This window comes from Cydia pomonella, chromosome 13 (genome assembly GCF_033807575.1).
Source record: "Cydia pomonella isolate Wapato2018A chromosome 13, ilCydPomo1, whole genome shotgun sequence".
NCBI classification, from domain to species: domain Eukaryota; kingdom Metazoa; phylum Arthropoda; class Insecta; order Lepidoptera; family Tortricidae; genus Cydia; species Cydia pomonella.
Window position 1 is genome coordinate 8,632,834 of NC_084715.1, and position 21,913 is coordinate 8,654,746.

The window sequence follows — 21,913 nt, forward strand, 5'->3', positions numbered from 1 at the left end:
CTAAATCGGTCGCATGCCCTGCCGGCTATTTCAGCGGTGCTATTTTTACCCACGAAGTGGGTCGGGATGCCTTCCACAATCGCCCGGACAGGCCCCGGGTGGTCGAGTTACACCTCACCAGGTTGACGTGGCATTCTTGCTGATTCATTACATTGTGATCAAAAGTCTTAGCGTGATTAGCTCTTGCAGTCGATCGCTTGCGCTGCTACGGTTGCCATGAATTGCACGAACCTAAGCCACATTTATCCTCAAACCAAATCTGACCAAATTCAATTTAGCGGAAAACCTTATTTTTAGGCTATTTCACGGCTAGCCCCTAGCCTCTAGCCTCTAGAGACATTAATCATTTTTTTCTCCAAGCCACACATGGATCGATTAAAAAAACGTAAAAAAGAGAACCAAGAAACATCCCACGCCAAATAAAATGAAATTACGTCTACGAATGGTTTGGTTCACCCGATACCTATTAAATATCTATAGGGGTCGGTTGCACCAAACCATCTCTCACGCTTAATGTGTGTTCACAATAGTTATTGGTGCAACAAGAGAGGAAAGTTGGTTTTTCTTGCGAGTGTTGATTTTGAGTCCCGAGCAAGTGAAAGATTCTATAATTGATTCCATTATGAGCGAAGCGAGTGATTCTAAGTTATAATCTTGAGCATAGCGAGGGACTCAAAAACACGAGATATAAAATAACTTTGCTCTCGTGTGACACATACAACTTTTCACCGCAGTAGTGAAAACATATTAAAGGTTAAAAAAATTCAACATCAAGTAAAGTTAACCACATTTATTTACAATCATGAATGAAAGGCATCATCATTATGACGAAAGCTTCTAGAAATAGTCCTGTATTCATGGCCTTCACTAAATTAAAAAGCTACTTTGTCTCACTCCCTGGAGTGACGTAGGCTTGTTCGAGCTGCTGAGGTGAAATAGTTACTTGTACAACAAGAGAGCAAAGTTTGATATTTCTTCGAGTGCTTGTTTTGAGCCCCGTGCAAGCGAAAAGCGATTCACGAGCGTAGCGAGTGAATCTAATTTATAATCTTGAGCGTAGTAAGGGACTCAAAAGCGCACGAGATGTAAATAACTTTGATCTCGTGTAGTACACAAAAATTTTCACGTCAGTCATCCATCAAAAAATACAACCTGAAAAAATGTCATCCATCTTTATAAATATTTCACTTATGTTTTCTGAAGGTATTCTAACAATTAACTTTAATTACCGCAATAAAACAAAACGAAAGAAATTTCAATAAAATAATACGAAAATAATGAAATCACGAACATAAATTGACAGTTCAATCGCCAACTTTTATTTTGTAAAAAAAACTTTGTAAGATACGGTCCGGATTGCGGATACTAATATTTTTCAACTATAGTAGAGATCGTTAAAAGTAGTTAAGTAGCATTATTTATTGCTTAATAATTGCGTAAAATTTGTATAAGTTCATTGTTTTTATTGTATAGTAAAATACGTAAAATATGGTGTTTTTTTTTTAACTTTTATTACGAATGAACAATCATAGGGTGTTTTGGAGTGTTTTGGAACGATGCGGTCTGACTTATTTCGGGGGTCTATTATAAACCATCAATATACCGTTGAATTACATATGCACTTTTCTTGTCTCTTTCTTTTTGCTAATGACGTGAAAGGGACAAAGACAATATAATCCAAATATGTCTCAATTGTATTAAGCCCCGTCCGTTGAAATGACATTCGAATATAAAGGTCCCTTGAATGTTATTTTGTCTTACTCAGTGAGAAAAATGCGATTTTGATCACTGTTATTAAACAGAAAATTACCCTTGTTCGAGCTGCTGACGTGAAAAAAATATTGAATGGCAAGTTTCATAGTTCATTGTTACGTGACGTTTATCAATCCACTAATTGTGGTTGATGCAACTGGCCCAAGTCTTTGAACAGTTAAACGTGTATAGATCGTGTCATTCACGAAGACACGTGCCTTCACTCGTAATGTCATGTTATTAAAGGTTAAATTTGACAAATCTGCGCGTCATCATTGAGGACACGAACTATAGCGTTTAATGACGTAAGGTGGACACCTATTCACGCTTTGCCAGGAATCGCAAAGTAAATTATCTGTAATTAAATAGCAGCCAGGATAAGAACCTAATGTTAATAAGTTTTTATCACAATCTTTTATCACTGTACTTTTCTTTCCACAGGCAACTAATACTCATCGAGGAAATTCTAACAACCCCTAAAACAATTAGTTTGCGATATTTTATCACAGAGTTCCCCTGGCCGCCTCCTGTCGCCATCATCAGATCAGCTCCATGTCATAATAATATTGCATTGTAATCCAATTTACATGTATGCAAAGTTAGAGCTCAATCAGAAATCGAGAAGTGGGTCAAATTTAGCTTCCAAAATTTAACCCACAATAATATACATACATACTAACAGGACAAGTTAAATAAAAATCTTGTAAAAAGATACCTAAATAGGTAGATAGAGTAAGTAAGTAAGTAATAGTAGGTACATTACGATACAAGTGCGAAAAACCGTTACCTATTCGCACATGTATCGTACAACGTTTTACAGTACATATGGCCCTTTTAATATTCGACATAGTAACGTAATATGCTAATTTTCGCACTAGTGCGGTAAAGTAACACCATATGTACTGTAAATATTCTTTATTGCACCAACAATTATACAATTTACATACATGTAAAACTACAAATATTTTTTAAAGGAAAATAGAACCAGATAACAACAGGCGATCTTATCGCTAAAAAGTGATCTCTTTCAGACAACCTTTAGGTAGCAGGAAATTTAGAACTCATACAAAAGTCGTGTTTAAAAATACTTAATACAAAAACTATTATTTAATCTGTGATACAACGTAATCTATCTATCATAATCTATTGTGGCTCTATTAACAATAAACGAATCAATTTTTAATTGCAAATTTATAACAAGCAAACAAGTCAGAGTTAAATAATAACACCGCGCCTAGAAGTAACTTTTGAGCAAAACTATTATTTTCATCTACATATTTTCGATGCATCATAAGGCAATTGGTTGTGTACCAAGTATTGCCAGTAATATTCATTAATTGTCTGTATTTTATGAATATGCTTGGAAATGGTCACCTTATGTTACAAAAATAGTACGGGAAATTTTTCATTATGGACGAATTCAATGTCAAAAATACAAAATCATCGTTCTAGGTATCTAGGGAAAAGTTGGGTAAAACCGAGACCTTAAGGGAATTGATGCCTATACAGACTATGTTGCTACCTTACTTCCTCGCATGTTTGGAGAAAAGCATTATATACCACGGCAGGAATAAGTAGCAATTCGTAGATTGTTCCTCGTTGTCGGGTGATGCTCCTGCGTGCGTCCCATGAAACAGACAAGGATTGCATCCGCTCGATGTACCCCTTACATTTGATTAAATTGTTTAAATGGCCTCTACGCGTTGATTCGGCACCGCGCAAGCTTACAATAACGTACGTGAAAGATTTACATAATTATGATTGAATATGCATGCATAAACATTTTCTTTCGTGTGACGTCACAAATCCCAACTGACCTGTCAAATGAGTCAGCATCTCTGGCCATCGTCAGAAACCCAATCCACCTCACAACCGGTCTCTGCCAATTCTATTCTTAAAAACAAACCAACCATACTGATCAAATATCATCCTTATTTCATTACGCAAAGAACTCTATTTTCCATAATACAAAATGTAAATCATCCAAAAACGTGGCGAAAGAAAAGAAGTCTTAGGTCAAGTAGTTAAGGATGATTTTTGAATAGATGTGTTCTTGCATTCCACTAAACGTCAACGTCACTTTATAATATGTCTTTCGAATAATCGAAGACTATTTACGCCAGGAGCGATATATATATTAATTTGTTAGATGTAGAAACAAAATGGTACAGTCATTTTCAGATACATCACTACAAATATATTTTATACTTAGTTGCCCAAGGTATAGTTGATTCTCCGGATCTAGTCAGTAGAGTACTATTTTATATACCTGCCTCACAATTGTGCAGAAGGCCCTTTCTTCGTATCCCACTTTTTGTAATAACATTCGTAAAAAATGTTTCTTCACTCGAACAACTAGGCCATTTAAAGAACTAAACGATATGCCCGATGTAGAATTGTTCCATAGTAAGATTAATATTGTTAAAAATATTATTGTCAATAGATAGTAAACGATACCCATCATAACTCTGCATTAATAGTTTCTGACCTGAATACTACCTATATAAGTAGTATAATATTGGGCTATTTTGAGACCCTCATATTTGTGTTACTTAGCATGCTTGTAATTTGCATCTAGTCGATAAGTCTATTACCTATGTATTTAAGGTAGTAAGCATCCCGAATAAAATAAAATGAGACGCTCACAAATATCTAAAAAAAAAATTTTTCTCGGTCATTTTAGGGTACGTTCAGATGTTTTTAGCATTATGTATTAGTATATAATATGACTCATGCCTTGCAATATAAGAAGAGGCTTATGAAACTGTTGTAGTTGAGTGGCTTGTGTTATTAATATTGTATTTGTCAATGTAGATATCTGAACGGCAATCGGCAATGTATATTAATTACATATTTTTTAAAACGTCTAAAAACTAAAAGGACAGCGAGGCTTTTAACCTAGTTGGCCTTACTTACATTTCTAGGCGATCAGCTTTTCAGTTCGTTTCAAACAACATTCGTCTTTTCATATAATAATAAAATATAATATAATTGTAGTAATTATTTTATTTTGTGTCTTTGATGTAGTTGGTTAAACAATGTGAGCATAAAAAATCTACATTTAAAATGGAGCTGCAGTTTCATGTTTATATAAAATTGGCTTTCTATGGAGTAGGGCCCTTATGCACATGAAGCATAAAGACTCACCCTTCTCTAATGGAAAGCCACAAATAATCAAACAATTTTAATGCCAGGTAAAAAGTGCCTATATCGATAAAGTCAACTATCGATACTTTCCCCTAATACTGGTGATCGCCCCCAACCTTGTTTGTAAGTGCATATATTTTTATGTATTACTTCGGAGTTGATGATGAAACCCAAAGCATATTTTACATGATCGTCAGATTAGAAAAAACTTCACTCATCGTGCAGTGAAGTTTCAAAGAAAACCGGAAGCATATTTTAAATGATCGTCAGATTAGAAAAAACTTCACTCATCATGCAGTGAAGTTTCAAAGAAAACCGGCCAAGTGCGAGTCAGAGTTAACCGATATAGGAACTCAGGAACTCCCTATGTGTCATTGAGCATTGCCCCCAAAGTTCCGATGTTTGTAAGTGACGTATTCTGACCTACGTAACCTCTCTGTATAATGTTATAGGTACCCATGTCTAAATACATGTGTTTATGCAAATTGCAAATATAAATATATTTGGCGGTCATGGCTTAAAGGTATTGTCACTGTAGGTGTTTTATAATAGGTACTAGTATAAAATATGTTTACCAAATATCACGCGAGATGGCGGTGTACCGGGAGCGGCGATTTCTACATCACGCTATTGAAATGTTTCTACGGATTGTATATAAGGGTTTGGGATTTTTAATTATGTTGGAATTATTTATGACTGAGTGTTTATTTTCACAGTTTATCCTTTATTAGTATTTTATGCAACAGTTGTATGAGAAGGGTCAAAAAAGGCGAGTGGCGGGAGTTACAATGTGAGCCGGAGCCAAAGGCGTAAGCAACATTGTAAAGGAATACGCCACGAGCATTTTTTGACCTACTTATACAACGTTGCATACAATATTTTTCCTACGAGTCAACAAAAATAATACTTTAAACTAGTGTAGAATCATAGAGGTAAACAAATCAAAAGTATACAGTTAAAATACGCGAGCATACCTTCTTACGCGCCCGGCCCGCCGCGGCCCGGCTGGTCAGCGACACTTTCTCATAAGTCGTAACTCATGAGGCCCCAGGGCCAAGTACCAGTACCTGCTCTTTGCTAAATTAAATTTTTGGACTGTTTTTTTTCTCAATTTTGGCCCCAGTAGCCTATGGAGACTAACAAACGACGCTAAGTGGTCTTCGTAGTCTATGGATATTGTTATATTACGAGTGTCACATGAGTGTTTCTGAATTATGAAGTAGACGGTCTGCGCCAGTCTCCCGGCAGTTTTGGAGTCCCAATATTATTATTCCCAACGATATATTTAGCTACTTAAAGTTAGTAGCGGTTACCCGCTATGAAACTTAGTTCCCACTAGGGAATTAACTATAAATATACTACCGTAATATCGACGATATCGTACCTAGCAAAATACAAACATGAAAACAATGTGATGATCTGATGATGCGCAACTTCTAAAGAACAAAGTAACTTGTGGAACTCTTAAAGCAACACTTTGTTGAACTGTTAATAAAGACCATTCAATTATGGCATTAAAACTGTTGTTGTTGTAACTACATACTAACATACAATAATTATAACCTTTTTTGTAACGAGCATATGGTGTCCCACTGCTGGGCAAAGCCCCCCCCCCCCGCCCCCTAAGACCAATCTTCCCGATTAACTGCAGCATCCGTCCAGTTGCTGAGAAATGCGTCCAGATCGCGCCATCTCCGTAAGACCATGTCGACCATGCCGGCGTTTACGTTATAACACTTGTAACCTTAAAAACAACAGATTTAAAACAAAAAATCTAATGATTAGTGGATGTTTTTGCCAGACAGTTTAATTTTAACTCTATTCGTTTGCACTTTTATTAGGGACACACGACATTTACTTATAAATACATATATCTTTGAACGCTACGCATCCAGCTTTATCATGCGAACGGCTAAGGAGTGGAATTCACTTCCTGCAAATCTATTCCTAGTCCACTATAATTTGGATCTTCTTTCTTTTCGAGAGTAAATAGACATCTTTTAGGTAAGTATGTTCCATCCTAGACTGCATCGGCACTTACCATCAGGTGAGATTGTGGTGGTGTGGTCAAATGCTTACCTTTTCCTAATAAAAAATAATAATATATTAATTACACACAAGGACAGTTATTCCATTTCCTTTCTATCTACATAATAACAAACATTGCATATCTACAAAATTATTCAAATCGATATCATGTCATAAATTTTGCATTGTTCTCGATAGAGTTTGATATTTATAAGTAGAAGCCAGTGTTAATTAAGTTAATCAATAATTTATGCTAGTATCTGGGTGCCCCACAGGTCATCGTCGTTCGTCGAAATTGCTAGTAGCTTTAAAGGTATCATTCGGATTCAGACTAAGTACAGGGTATTTGTTCCGAAAAGACAGCTCATGGTGCAAGAGGCTGGTCGAATGGAGACCTTGGGGAGAGTCGCTCTCAGCAGGGAAGCCAAAAATGCGTTGGTATGATGATATCAAGCGAACAACTGGATCAAAATGGGTTCATAGAGCGCAAAATAAAGATTGACAAGCCGTAAGAAGAAGAAGAGACAGCAGCATTACTGTTGCAGTATTCTAGCGCGACATTACTGCCGAATGCATTGCTACTGCAAACGTCAAAATCTATGTTTATGCCCGGAATTTAGAAATTCGCGGCAGCCTTGCAGTTGGCAGCAATGTCGTGCTGCATTACTGTAGCAGTAATACTGGTGCAGTCTGAATCCGAACAGTACCTTAAGTAATCAATCGTGGTAAATTGGGAGTGGTATAATTATTATCGCCTTTAGGGTTTACTTTAAATTATTAGTTTTTGAGTTTCCGTAGCCAAAATGGCAAAAACATAGCCCATATAATTTCGTCATACCTGCCTCTCCGTCCGTATGTAACAGCTATTTTACTCTAAAAAGTAAAATAAGTTGTGGAGTTGCAGGCGTCCATAACTACGGTGATCGCTCACCATCAGGCAGGTCCTATGCTTCTTTGCCACCGATTTTGTATAAAAAAAGATAAATAGAATAAAAAAAATGTTTTTTCCAAGGCTGAATTATTTAGAAGTGTGCTTGAGATGACTTCACCGGTATTATGAGCCTCATAATTAGCAGGTTACTAAACGATTAGGCCAATTCGAATGTACGCTGACATCAGAATGTATGTCGTTTAGTTATATGAATGTACGAGCGAAATTTTGCCAATAAAAACCGCAACTTTTGATATAAAAAAAATCGCACGGACTCGTTCTTAAGTTATATATTTGAGAAGATTGTGAAAAGTGTTTAAATAAAAAGGTCTCTAGCTAGATACATGGTCATACGACGCGTTGACAAATTTAAATATGTATACTTCTTATTTAAATAGGTGAACAAATTTCAATTACATAGGTAAATTACAAATAGTATATAAATTGCGTATATCTAAGTATACATTTTTCATCAACATCATTTTCAGTAGGTATAAACAATCGATTGTCCCCTCCTTACTTAGTTTACTTAAATTATAAGTATGTAATTAGTTCGCAAGTTTTCTAACACAATATATTATTGTAATAGAAATTAAAAAATGATTTAAAAAACGACGTTTTTATTCCACCGATTTTTAGCTCATAATCCTAGATATTAAACACGCGTGCTTTTTCAGAATATTATAACACTCGTGCTTTTTCATTATATTATTCGACTGAGTTAAGAAGGTAACTGATTGCTAATAATATGCATGGAAACGGAGCCTTCTTAATTTGGTCGAGTAATACTTTTGTTTTAACCAACTATTAGGTTTCAAATGTTAGTTCAAAGAGGTTTTATCACACCAAACATAATTTATAGATTAAATTATCTCGTAAATAACATAAAATTGACGCTGCCAGTAATACTAATAGAGGCAAGAGCCAAGAACGATAGCCTTTTACCATCAAAATCAGGTGAAAAATAATTGGCGGCATATGAAACTTTTATTCAATGGAAAACGTATTGGTAGCTTACTTCAATGAACTGGCGAATAAGTGCCTACAAGCCCACGCTTTGGTGCAATCATTCGATGTTAAAACTGTAAGCCACCATTTGAAAATTGTACTTTCACTGCTTTGACAAAAAAAATCTAATTTATAAGTTTTATTTTTCCCCGCAAGTGCGTTGAAAAACGTCGTATGAAAAGCGTGTGCATTGGTTACAGCTCGCTTAGAGCTCGCGCGCACAATATCGCCTCGTGTGTAATGACCAACTTAGCACACTTGTATCATAATGTACTATTATAGTATTACATATAAAATATCTACTGAAGACAGACAAACTACGACGCACCAAACTACTGTGGTAGCTGGCACAATAGTTATTAGTTTCACAAGGGGGAAAATTGTTGTTTAACCCTTCGTCCTACTAGATACCCGAGCAAGCGTAAGATCCAAATTCAAATCTTGAGCGTTGTGAGGGGTTTAACTAAACGCACAAGGGTTAAACAAACTTTGCTAACAAGTTGAAACAAAAAATTTCACCACACCAACGCGAGAAAAACCTTATGAACGTTATTAAATACCTATTTATCCCTCAAACACATCTTTTAAAAGTCAATTAAAGCAGCCAGTATGAGGAAACAGCTCAAGATTTGCATCAAACTACTTTGCCACTCTTGTTGATAAAATACAGCTTTCTCATCCGATTTTGAAGAATAAAGAGATCCTTAACGAGCTGGCGTGGTAAAACATACTCTAACAGACTTCTTACAATTTTAAAACAAAGCAAGTTTTAAAGCAAACACACATTCGTCCGCCGCACAGAAAACCACATCAAATCATTCGAATCAAATTTAAACTAGGTTGGTAATCCTTAATTATTTTCATATAATACCCGTCTTTTTGCATCGGGTGTTAAAAACTAGATAAATAAATAAATGCGACATGAAACTTAAATCGGTTTAACAATTCGGTCAGCATCAAACTAAAAGCGAGTTGAGGTTTCCGTATAGCGTTTTTATAAGCTTCAATATATATGTATGTTTATGTTTGCAAACATCAATCCTACATCATTTTCAACTTAGTGTCACATTACTATATCCTATCGCATTTGTACTTTGTCTAATGTCATTATAAAGTTTTAAGTATTTCAAAACCTTTGGAAATAACACGCTCCTTATATTCCTATTAATCACCATATCTAAATGATTCCAGAGAGGATCTTCCATGACCACGAACTCTTTAAGATTAGGTAGTTTGCTTACAAGCCACTCCGTGTCAATGGTGTCCACCAAGCCATCGTTCTTTCCATGGAAGACATAAATTGGCACAGTAACGGCTGACAAGTTAAATTCTGGCGGATCTCCTCCATACAACTCCATGTTTTTCTCTGGTCCATAATCAAATTTACAGAACCTATCAACGTTTAAGCTTTGTCCGTATCGAACGATGTTTTTGGTTGAAGTTCCTGCCGGAAAATGCGTCAATGCCATCTTCAAGGTTTCCGTCGATAATGATAAGGGATGTGGCGCATCTAGAATAGATATGATACTGTACAGCAACTCCGGTATATACTGGCAAAGCAAATTTATCGGATCCAGCATTCCTTTCCACATATACTCTACCATGCCTATCTTTTGTAAAATATGTTGGTATTTCCATGTAAACGTAGCCATAGTCCTGAAAAATATGGATTTTGTGTGTGTATGTTTGGTCGCTGGCGCCAGTCCGATGAGAACTTTCACTTTGTCGCTGTACCCGGGTCTTTCGGAACACATGACAAAAAAACTCCCTGATCCTTGCGAAACACCAATAAAGTTAAGTTGAGGTTCCTCGGTGTGGTTTAACACTAAATCTATGGTTGCTGGTAAGTCATATTTTCCAATTTCATCGACCGAGAAATCCCAGAATTCTGTGTCCCTGTCAGGATCCAGGGTGATATGACTCCTGCCATCGTACGTTCCCCGAGCATTACCTACCCAGACATCGTAGCAAGAGTCTGCGAGTAGGTACGGTAGTCCATTGTCAACACCAGCGTCCAAAAAGCAGTCCGCACTAGCCAATAGACCATTTATAAGTAGCACTGGTGTTTTTGTTTTTTGGCCATCACATTTTGCACTGTAAGTAATCCTGTACAAGTTCAGAAGGTATCCATCTTCTGTCTGTACAGTGTAGTTTTTACTGATGTAACCGTGTTGTGCGACTATTTGTGTGAAATTCCGATCGTCACGTCCCGTGCAGAGTTGTAAAATTACCCGAACGGTTGAGAACGTTGTGAGACATCCCAAAAGGAATACAGACACGAGCGCACAGTTTAGTGCCATGTCTGATATGTACTAAGATGAATAAATTTGTGTTATATGTACATAAATGAGAGTAGGTACACCAGATTGTGATCATAAACGTAACAAAGTCTCGTTGTACTTTGTCTGATGTATAGGGTGCGTTTACAAATGAATTACTTTATTACGCGACAAAGGCACGGAAAGGTTTATATTTACAGCTTTCTATAAAATAATGTATACAAGGTGATTTCGTTATGTCTCACCATCCACTGAGTGGTGAACATTTTAGGTCATACTGAACAACTTTTACTATGGAGCCAACCCCAAAATCGCCATAAATAAATCTGATGTTCCATACAAAACATTGACATGTCACTCGCTGAAACGTATGAGACAGCAGATTTTTTTTTTGTTTTCCGGGTTGGCCAAATAGTAAAATTTGTTTAGTATTACTTGATATTCAGTGACCCATCAGAGTGTACTATGGCCAGACATAACCAAAGCACTCTGTATAATTTATGTATATTATTTATATTTTACAAGCTTTTCTTTAACTTGCCTGTTAAGGGGCCCATTGATTACCAGCTCGCCGGACGATATCGATCTGTCAGTTATTCGCGACTGTCAGCTTTTGCGAATAACTGACAGGTCGATATCGATATCGTCGAGTGGGGCTTCTTTATTTAGTGTGGGACAAATGGAAGCTAAATGTGACCCAGTTCCCGATTTCCGATTGGACTGAAATTTTGCATACATATGTAAATCGGATAACAACGCAATATTGATGACATGGAACTGATCAAATGATGGAGACCGGAGGTGGCCATGGGAACTCGGTGATAAAACAATGCAAACTGTGTTTGGGGCTGTTAGAATTGTCTCGATGAGTATTAGTTGCCTGTGGAAAGAAAAGTACAGTCGGCGATAAAAGCTTGTACCAAAAATGAAATTTTTGCAAAAAACTTATTTATTATATTTCTATGATATTGTCAATTGTCATCAATTCGTTTTCAGCTCTTACAAAACTTTATTCACGGAGCACTTATGGGATCATTTTGGTTTTCATAATCAGTAAAATTTAACGTTTATACCTAAAATTTGGAGCTGTTATAGCAACTATCATCACTAACACTATGAATAAACCATAACTGCTTATTTTTAACTGATGAAAAATGAAAAAGAAAGACTAATAATCATATTGTGTATTAGAAGAGCTGTTTATCAATGAAACGCCTGATGAAGGGACACCTACCTCAGTCACTCAAACGTAGGCTCATGAACATCTGCGTTCTTCCAGTTTTGTGTCAATGAAACACCTGATAAAGGGACACCTACCTCAGTCACTCAAACGTAGGCTCATGAACATCTGCGTTCTTCCAGTTTTGTGTCAATGAAACACCTGATAAAGGGACACCTACCTCTGTCACTCAAACGAAGGCTCATAGACATCTGCGTTTTTCCAGTTATTTGTCAATGAAACACCTGATGAAGGGACACCTACCTCTGTCACTCAAACGTAGGCTTCATGGACATCTGCGTTCTTCCAGTTCCCACCTACGGTGCTCAGATTTGGTCTTTAACGGAAGCTCAGAAGTCCAAACTTGAAGTTTGCCAGAGAGCAACTGGAACGCAGCATATTAGGTGTAAAATTAAGGTCCGGAACACCACGTTGCGCTTTAAGACTCAAATAATAGATGGTGAGTAAGGTTTCCAGAGCTCTACGAGGGGGGGTTAGGGTCGGCAACGCGCATGTAACTCCTCTGGAGTTGCAGGCGTACATAGGCTACGGAGACTGCTTACCATCAAGCGGGTCGTATGCTTGTTGTCCACCGACGTAGTATTAAAAAAAACCTAGCTCGGAAAGCCGCTAAGTTGATGTGGTACTGTGCTGCTCAAGTGATCATATCTGTCGAATGCCGGACGAACTATGGGCCATGAAATGTGGAAGCTTCACGAGTCAAACCGAGGAACCGGCAGACCTGGTCGGCGATGGTAAAATAACTTAGATATAGCACCATAGAGAGACGAGTGCAAAAAGAGGGGGGAGGCTTTTACCAGCAGTAAAGTATAAAAAAATAAAATGAAAAGATATTGTAGACATCATTTTAAGCGTTATACTTGTTGCTGCAAATTGGATGATTATCACATTGTACTGAATGGACGTGACGTGATCCAAGAAGAAGGCACGCATGAGACGATGCAAGAACCGCGTTAGACGTACGACGTACTAAATATGTAGAGAAATAACTACATTACTGTTATATCGATAATATAACTAATGTATGTGTAATATTGCATTTCAATTATAGGTATTAAAAAAAAGACCACTCGTAGTAGGCAGGGCTCGAAAACTCCGCACTCATCCTATCAAACTGACCAAGACGTCGAAACTAAAATAATGTCACATGTAGATCCTGAAGTATACAACAAACTTCCCGATAAATAGTGCGGGTAGTACAGTCAGCATCAAAAGTAGCGGATGAAACAACTCGCCAAAAGTATCTGATATTCCGGATAACTTTTCCAAAAAAAGATGAATTTCTAAAATTCCAGTTTAAACATATATCTTTTACAGTGTTAGTTGTTCTATATTAAAGACATCACTTTTTGTTAAGAGGCTGTCAACACCCAATGTCCTTGAAATTGATGTTACTTAAACAGTTTTTTAAGAAAAACTATTTGTTTTAGTCAAGTAAGAAAAATATGTGTTCATATTAATTATATTTCAAAGACCGTGGTTGTACTCGATACACGATTGAACGAAATCGGCTCGATAGAAAATAATTGCAAAGATTGGTCTTATAATCACACTTAAACGGTTTTATGTCTTTATTGTTTTGACTTATGGGTCTGCAATTAAAATCACAATTTCAAAACATTTATATCTAAACCGTGGTTGAGTAAAATATTACACTAATATTCCACTTTTTTTTATTTAAATATTTTTCTTATTATTCCCTTGCCCAGGCCCAGTAACATGCGACAGTGCTATCTCATTTACTCCGATACAAATAGACAGTGTGCGCGCTTTAGGTATTGACAGCCTCTTAAGCTGTTACAGAATGGTAGATACTTATGCAGCGTTATTTGATCCGCTACTTTTGATGCTGACTGTACCCAAATATTATTTTAAAAAATTAAGAAAATTGCTCTTGGACTACAGTACTCTTTCTTCGATATTAAATATTTCTTTGACCTACCTAATAATTTATAAATGGAATTTAATAATAATTATGTAATATATATCTAATTTAATTGAATAATTGACATTGTTACTATTCTAATACTTTAATTTATTTGAATGTTATATTGCAACTGACTGACTAATGCCTAAATAACTTTACATGTATTATTTATAATAATATAAATACATAAAAATAAGTAGATATAATATTGATTTATTCCTTAAAATGATGATGCGTATTTACTACACCTTATAAAAAAGAGGCACCCGACGCGACTGTTTGTATGTATGTAAGTTCGCGATAAACTCAAAACTACTGAACAGATTTTCATGCGGTTTTCACCTATCAATAGCATGATTCTTGAGGAAGGTGTAGGTGTATAATTTGTTAAGTTCTACCTGTGCAAAGCCAGGGCGGGTCGTCAATGTTAAAAAAATACGTAGAATTTTTACCGTTTGTGATCCTGACTGTTTTATGGAATTACTTTCTTATGTTATTATGGTGCCAGTATGCATATCTCCTTATCCACAACAACGTCATCAATGCGAGAGCTCTGTATGTACGTAACATGCCCTTGAAGGCGCTTTGACCCGATCGCCTACTATTGGGTACAAGTAAATGGTATTGATCAGCATAATAAATCTAGTGTAAGAATTTTCACCAAGCGCGCGGGGTGGGGGGGGGGGGGCACCAGTAGTGTCTACGTGCACCTGACTACAACAATTATTACAAGGGTAACACACACGTATACCTATTGAATAGGGTCATTGATATCGGCTTTTTAGGATTCCGTACCGTACCGTGCCGTTTTACTTAACAATAGACAAAGGATTAGCCCGTCGATGCCAACCACAAATCGAACGACTATTATATACAAAAGGAACCCTTATGGTGCGACTCTGTTCGTCCGTCCGTCTGTCACATTGCTAAATATCTCGAGAAATACCTAAGCTATCGATTTGAAATTTGGAACAGTAATGAACAACGCTAAGCCAGACATATTGGAAGTGTTATTTATTTATTTATTTATATTCATTATGGAAAATGCTCAATATTTCATATTCTAGTTACTAGGTCAAGTGGGGTATCATTTGAATGAACTCAAATTGAACATTACAATACAAATTATTTTATTAGTATTTTAAATTTAATTTGCACTGAAGACACCTTCTTTCAAATAAAACAAAAAATTTTGAAATCGGTTCACATGATAAAGAATTATCCCTGAAAAACCAATATACATACAGATTGCACAAATTAGTCAGCCAATTTGCCCATAGATGGCGCTGCACCGTACACAATTATGCATTTTATTTACCACCTTGTCATACAACGAAACCAAGACTGACGTCTTGGTAAAATATAATACCTAAGAATTTATTTTGCCATAATGTTTATTGTCCTAATATTATTTCTCCTAAGATTACCCGTATAAATGGGTTGATAGGTTTATTTATAGGCTTTTCACATAACTTGGGTTTTCACTAAGAATTATATTTTAGGTACTACATATTAATTAGGTAGTTGGACGAAGGAAATTGCTCTTATGCACCTTTTCTGCGTTTTAAAGGCTTCATAAGCATTTGTTGATCGAGATCTAAAAATTAGGTACTACCCAGGACAAGTCCTATACCGGGTGTTTCCTGTAACAGGAGCAATAAATTAAACTGTAGGCTGTGCTCCACAAACTCGCCAACATTTGTTCAGCAACTTTTAAAAATAACTTGTTTTAATTTTTATTGCACATTGAAGTTAATTCTAAGGCGCAATGTATTTCGAATTTTGTAACGTATAAAGCGTTACAAGCAACGTGAAACACACTGATGTCAGCGTAAAATATTGAATTTGTTTGAAAAAGATAAATTCTAAAGATTTCATAATTTTTGAAAGTTGTTAATCAAAAGTTATATCGTTTTAGGAGTACAATATATGGTTAATTATTTGCCCGTGTTACAGGAAACTCCCGGTATAAAGTAATTATGCAGGCACATTTACTATACCTAGTTCGTTTTTATAGAATTAGAAAACAAAATATTGAAAAAAGCTTTTAAAAAAGAATGTAAATGTTCATATATGTATGATATGATTTATAATTGTTACATGTTTGCCGTGGCTTATTTTTCAAAAGTGTTTTTCAATAATAAAGACACGTAAAAATGTAACCTTCTTTCTAATGCTAAAGAAACGAAATATAATTCAACGTCAAAATCTTTAAAATATGCTCACCCAACGATTTAGTACTTATGTACAGTGCAGTTTATAATTATGTATATATTTTTACACCTTATTGCAATGGATTAACGTGTAGAAATATGTACATATTTATGAACTCGACTATACATTTAAAATTCCAGCAACTCTCAATAGATAAATACTTAATATATAAATCTTTCGCTGGACAGCCTGTAGCACCCTAAAAACGCATTTCCCAGCTAAAAGCTAAAACTAACTTTCCATCTTTATAACTTATTTTAACTTATGCTTGGCGATGGGCGGCAGTGTATAGTGAATGCTTGAGATTCTGTGAGGCGATGGATGCTAGGTGCTCTACTGTCCCAATTTAATTTGTTAATGTGCCATTATTGTTTTATAATTGTTAATACTTATAATTATTAGTAAGTTTAAGTTTCGTGACGCATTGGTTCAACTGTAATGTCATGTAAACATTTTTATCAATAAAAAATAAATAAAAAAATAACCTACTGTCATACCTGCTTCATCTGCTGTAAATAATTCAAGTGTTTCAATCATTTTTCTAATGCTAAAGAAACGAAATATAATTCAACGTCAAAACCTATAAAATATACTGACCCATCGATTTAGTACTTATGTACAGTGTAGTTCATAAATATGTTTACATTTTTTCACCTTATTGCAATGGATTAACGTGTAGAAATGTGTACATATTTATGAACTCGACTATACATTTAAAATTCCAGGAACTCTCAATAGATAAATAATATATAAATCTGCCGCTGGACAGCTTCTAGCACCCTAAAAACGCATTTCCCAGCTAAAAGCTAAAACTAACTTTCCATCTTTATAAACTACTGTCATACCTGCTTCATCAGCTGTAAATATTTCTTGAAAATATTTTGCATTTTGATGTTGTGATGACTGTATACTCTGTCTATCTATTTTATAAGATTATCATAGTTTTCAATCAAATAAATGTTTAGTTTCCATTCTATTCTGTTTTAAATATATGCTAATTCCAAGAAGATTACATAAATACAATCTAGTATGATCTTGAATGCAACTTCATTATTATATTTGTACCAAACATAACCAAAATAATGAAAATAAGCAAACTTGGTATTACATATTTCAAGTTAAAGCAAAAATTAAAATACTCGAAATGAAAGAAAAAATAATATAAATACTATAGTTCTCTATTGAGATATAAATCGTATGCCATGCAATATTTTGGGAAATGTAAGTTCTGCGTAACGTAACAATGCATTTGACTAAATAATTCTTGGTAAAATGGAATTTGACCAAGTAATTATTTGCTATACAATAACTTTCCAAAAAAGAGTTTTGCTAATTGTAAAATTGGGATAAGTTGTTTTGCCAACCATTTTTTTGGGAAATGATAATTTGGGTATAATAGTTAGGGATGTGATACTTTGGGAAAAGTAAACCGTTCTTGGCTAGCTCGCTGAGTATTCGACTCGCCCACGTCTTCGGCAAGCAACTGGAATTCCTCTGGCTGTCAGGTAAAAAAATATTTTCAGGTATCGAGTCAGCAGGGCCGGTCCTACGCTGACTCAGGGAACTATTTGGAGGTTGTGACGTCACCTGCTGAACTATTTATATGGCTTGATCTGTCGCTTTATATTATTATTAGAACTTTTGAAGGGCTGGTAAAGGAAAAACAGCTGTGACTCAACGTTGATGGACCTGTGTTAATTTACATAAATAATTGAATTCAATTTCCGAACCAAGAACCTGGATGAAAATTATTTTTGTTATCTGGTTAATCGAAACGGGTTGTATTGTCTGAAATATGTACTTAACTACAGGTTCCTGGTTTTGAATATTAATTACAAGGGGGAAGACAAACTATACTTAGTCTAGTACCTAATGCACTTTCAAGCACAAACAAACCAATGAAATCTTGAATTCTTGACAGACACTCTTAAAAAGAGGCAACAAAAAATATTCAACCTTTGAAAAAAATGATATTCTGAGTGACGCAAGATGAACGTACATAAGGTGTATTCTTCTAAATTTAACGTAGTTAGGTTTTATGTAATTTATCCTAGGTCGTATCAAGAAGCCCGCCGTCATATTTTTGTACGTTAAACTTTTTTACCTATGTGTGTTCCTTTCATTCATCAATCCGTTACATTAAATAGCAAAAAATATTGAAATAAATATATTGCGATACAATTTTTTATTAGAATTAGTCGTTATTAGAATTTATTTATGACGATCACAATATAGATTCATATAAAATGACATTAATGTAATTTGTAATGCAATCGTGTGTTGCGTAATAAATCAATCTGAATCATAAGACTTATTTCTACTCGAAAATATTTCCTTGGCGACCTCTGCCAGCGTCTTCATCCACATAGTCAGAAATCGTTAGTATTACACGGATCTACAGATTCCCTCGAACTAATTCCCTTATGAGGTATTTTCTAGGACTTGTTTGCCTTCTACCCAATGCCGTTTAACGTTTTGGCGTGATTGAGTTAAAACGTCGATACATTATTTAGGTTATATTAGTATGATGCAAACGAGAAAGCAACCTCAGAACCGCATATTATAATGAGGTAACACGACTGCTCATGCGAAACTTTTAAATCAAGTGTGCCGTTTATCCGAAATCTTCGCCTTTATATACGTGTCGCGATCTATTATTGCTTTCAATTCTTGTTCACACGTGCATTTATTAACGTTCTTATAGTTGTTATACTAAGGTCCAATTTCAGTAGATCTCGGTGTGTTTAGCGTATGTAAATTGTATGTCAGAATCAGGAAGCGGCCCGAGCCAACTCGGACACGCGGCCGGGTGAATCAGTAACCAATCTATTCTTGTTAGGTTATATCGCTTGGGAAAAGAGCATTTATACCTTGGAATTTCTTAAGAGTTACGTCGTATCATGATGAAGTATCTCCATGTTTTGGGAGCTAAGCTTTAACGTGCCACGAAATCTGTCAGTGGGCATTTTGAACTGGCGATATTGTTTTACACTCAATTTTGCATTTAAAGCGCGATTTTTTGTGTGAGTATCTCAAGTCCAGATCATTTGGTTAAAATTGATTTACTTCAAAATTAGTTGCCACTGAAATTATTTTTTATACAATTAGTCAAAGCTAGTTTTTACCAAAGCACTTTGCGTCAACTTAGTTTAGACTAATATCCCAGTAATAGTTAAGTAGTTTTCACCGAGGCGTTTCGTAGTTATAGTTCGAGATATATAGTAAACACCCCTATAATGGAACAGTCACCATTAATGGGATGGTATAGTCAAATCCTGTAAAACAAGTATTTATCATCAGTTTTAAATCGCTGGTAATATTTTACCATAAACAAGAGCCAAAGAGCTGCTTAAGTTTAATTTTTCATTGATATTTGTTAGTTTGAAAATTAATGACGCCATACATCTCATGACTGGAGCAAAATACCATAGTTTTAACTGGTTAATAAGATTGAAACCAATTGCAGTAGCTTTCATTAAATACATAGAAAACATAAAGGACGAATTGGACATTCAACTTTTAAAGCATAAAGCGGTAGAAATTTTACAGATGTCGGTGAAATATTAAATATACTCCAATTGTTCTCTTAAATGCCCCATGATTGATGCCGTTAACATAGTTGTAACTACTGAAAATGCGTTTTTACCAAGGCGTTTCAGAAAACTAGGGAAAACGCGATTTCCCTAAAAACGAACGTACATTACAGTACCTACATGGCGTAAAGATGTGGCACTTAATTTTAGTAAGAATGAGTGTTTATTGGCTTTCTAAAAATAAATGTGTTTAAATATAATTCCAATGTTTAGTGAGTTCCACTAGTCATGGAAACAACATATTGTTTAAGAAAACAGCTTCAAGAAGACACCTCTTAGGTATCAAAAACCAACTGTAATTTTTAACTTATAAATACAAAGAACAATGAAACATTATAATGAAAGAAATAAATCGATAAAAACAGCAAACCTGGCGAAAAATAAATAAATAAGGATTGAATGAATCCAATAGAGAGAAAATCATCAGAACTATGGAATCAATAGATCACGATCATTCCTGAGTAGGAATGAATAAATAATTAACTTTAAAGTGCAGCTTGGGTATCTCCCTAACATGTCAGATGATTTAACACGTGAGGTGATTTTGGGGTCCTAATCCCGAATGTCAATTTCCTTTCCTTTCGGGAATTTATGGTTAACCCATAGGAAATTCGTTTAGTATGAATATGACCATTGGCCATCTTAATCTTAACACGCTCCTGACGTTCAAGATCACGGCCCCAAAATTACCCAATATGTGTTACGAAATCGAAAGGTCTGCCCGATCAGTTTCAAACGGCGTTAATCCTGCTCTAGTCATTCAACCCTAAGCTATTATACTATATTACAAAACGAATATATTATCGTCGACATGATTAGCCAAATGATAATAAAGTCTTTCAAAATACGCAATAAATATAAATATGTTCAACGCGAATGCGACTTTAGTACGATAAGTACAAAGTCCAAAGTAGGTTAATTAGAATTCATGATTATGCCGTTTGGCTCTTTAAAGGTCACCATCAACTGACTGCACGTACGAGATGACGGCTAGTCATCGTCCGAGTGCCAATGTTCGATGTGTCGTATATGAAGATGTGTTCACACAGAACAGATATGTTTTCATAGAACGAGTATCACACACAATTGAAAACCGCAGACACTTCAATAACTTTATAAATCCGTTGCTTTGCATGTTCTGCTGTCTTCATCAGGAATGGCTCTTCACGTTTAACAGTAACGAATACACGCGCTATTTGACTGGTTAGGTCTAAATTGTTAGGGCATACCGCATGACGCCCTTCGGGTCGTGTTTGGAATTAATAACATTTCATCAGTGTAAAATGTAAGATCTCGGATAGTGAATTACTCAACCAACCTTCTCAGTGTACAATTTAGAATAACGATCAAGTAGCTAAACATTTCAATGAACTAGTTAATTATTTCCCTACTCTAATGTAAAAACCAGTACGAGTATAAGCTACTACGGCCTTATTTATAAGCTGGGCATAAGGTGCATGCATTGGGATAACCTCGAAAGCGGGGTAATTATGGAAATGACTTATATTGATTAACTAGAATCACTTAATTACTGTAGCAACTGTAAGAAAGATGCCTTGGTAAGCGTTATAGTAGCGTTAAGGGGCCCATTGATTACCAGTTCGCCGAACAATATCGGCCTGTCAATTATTCGCTTGCTGTCAGCTTTTGCGAATATCTGTCAGGCCGATATCATCCGGCGAACTGGTGATCAGTGGGCCGCTTTAGTGCTTAAGTATAAAGTTATAGTGCTTCTGGTTTTATAGAGTTACCATGCATGCGCTTATTGCTCAGAAAACAGCACGTGCCTTCAAC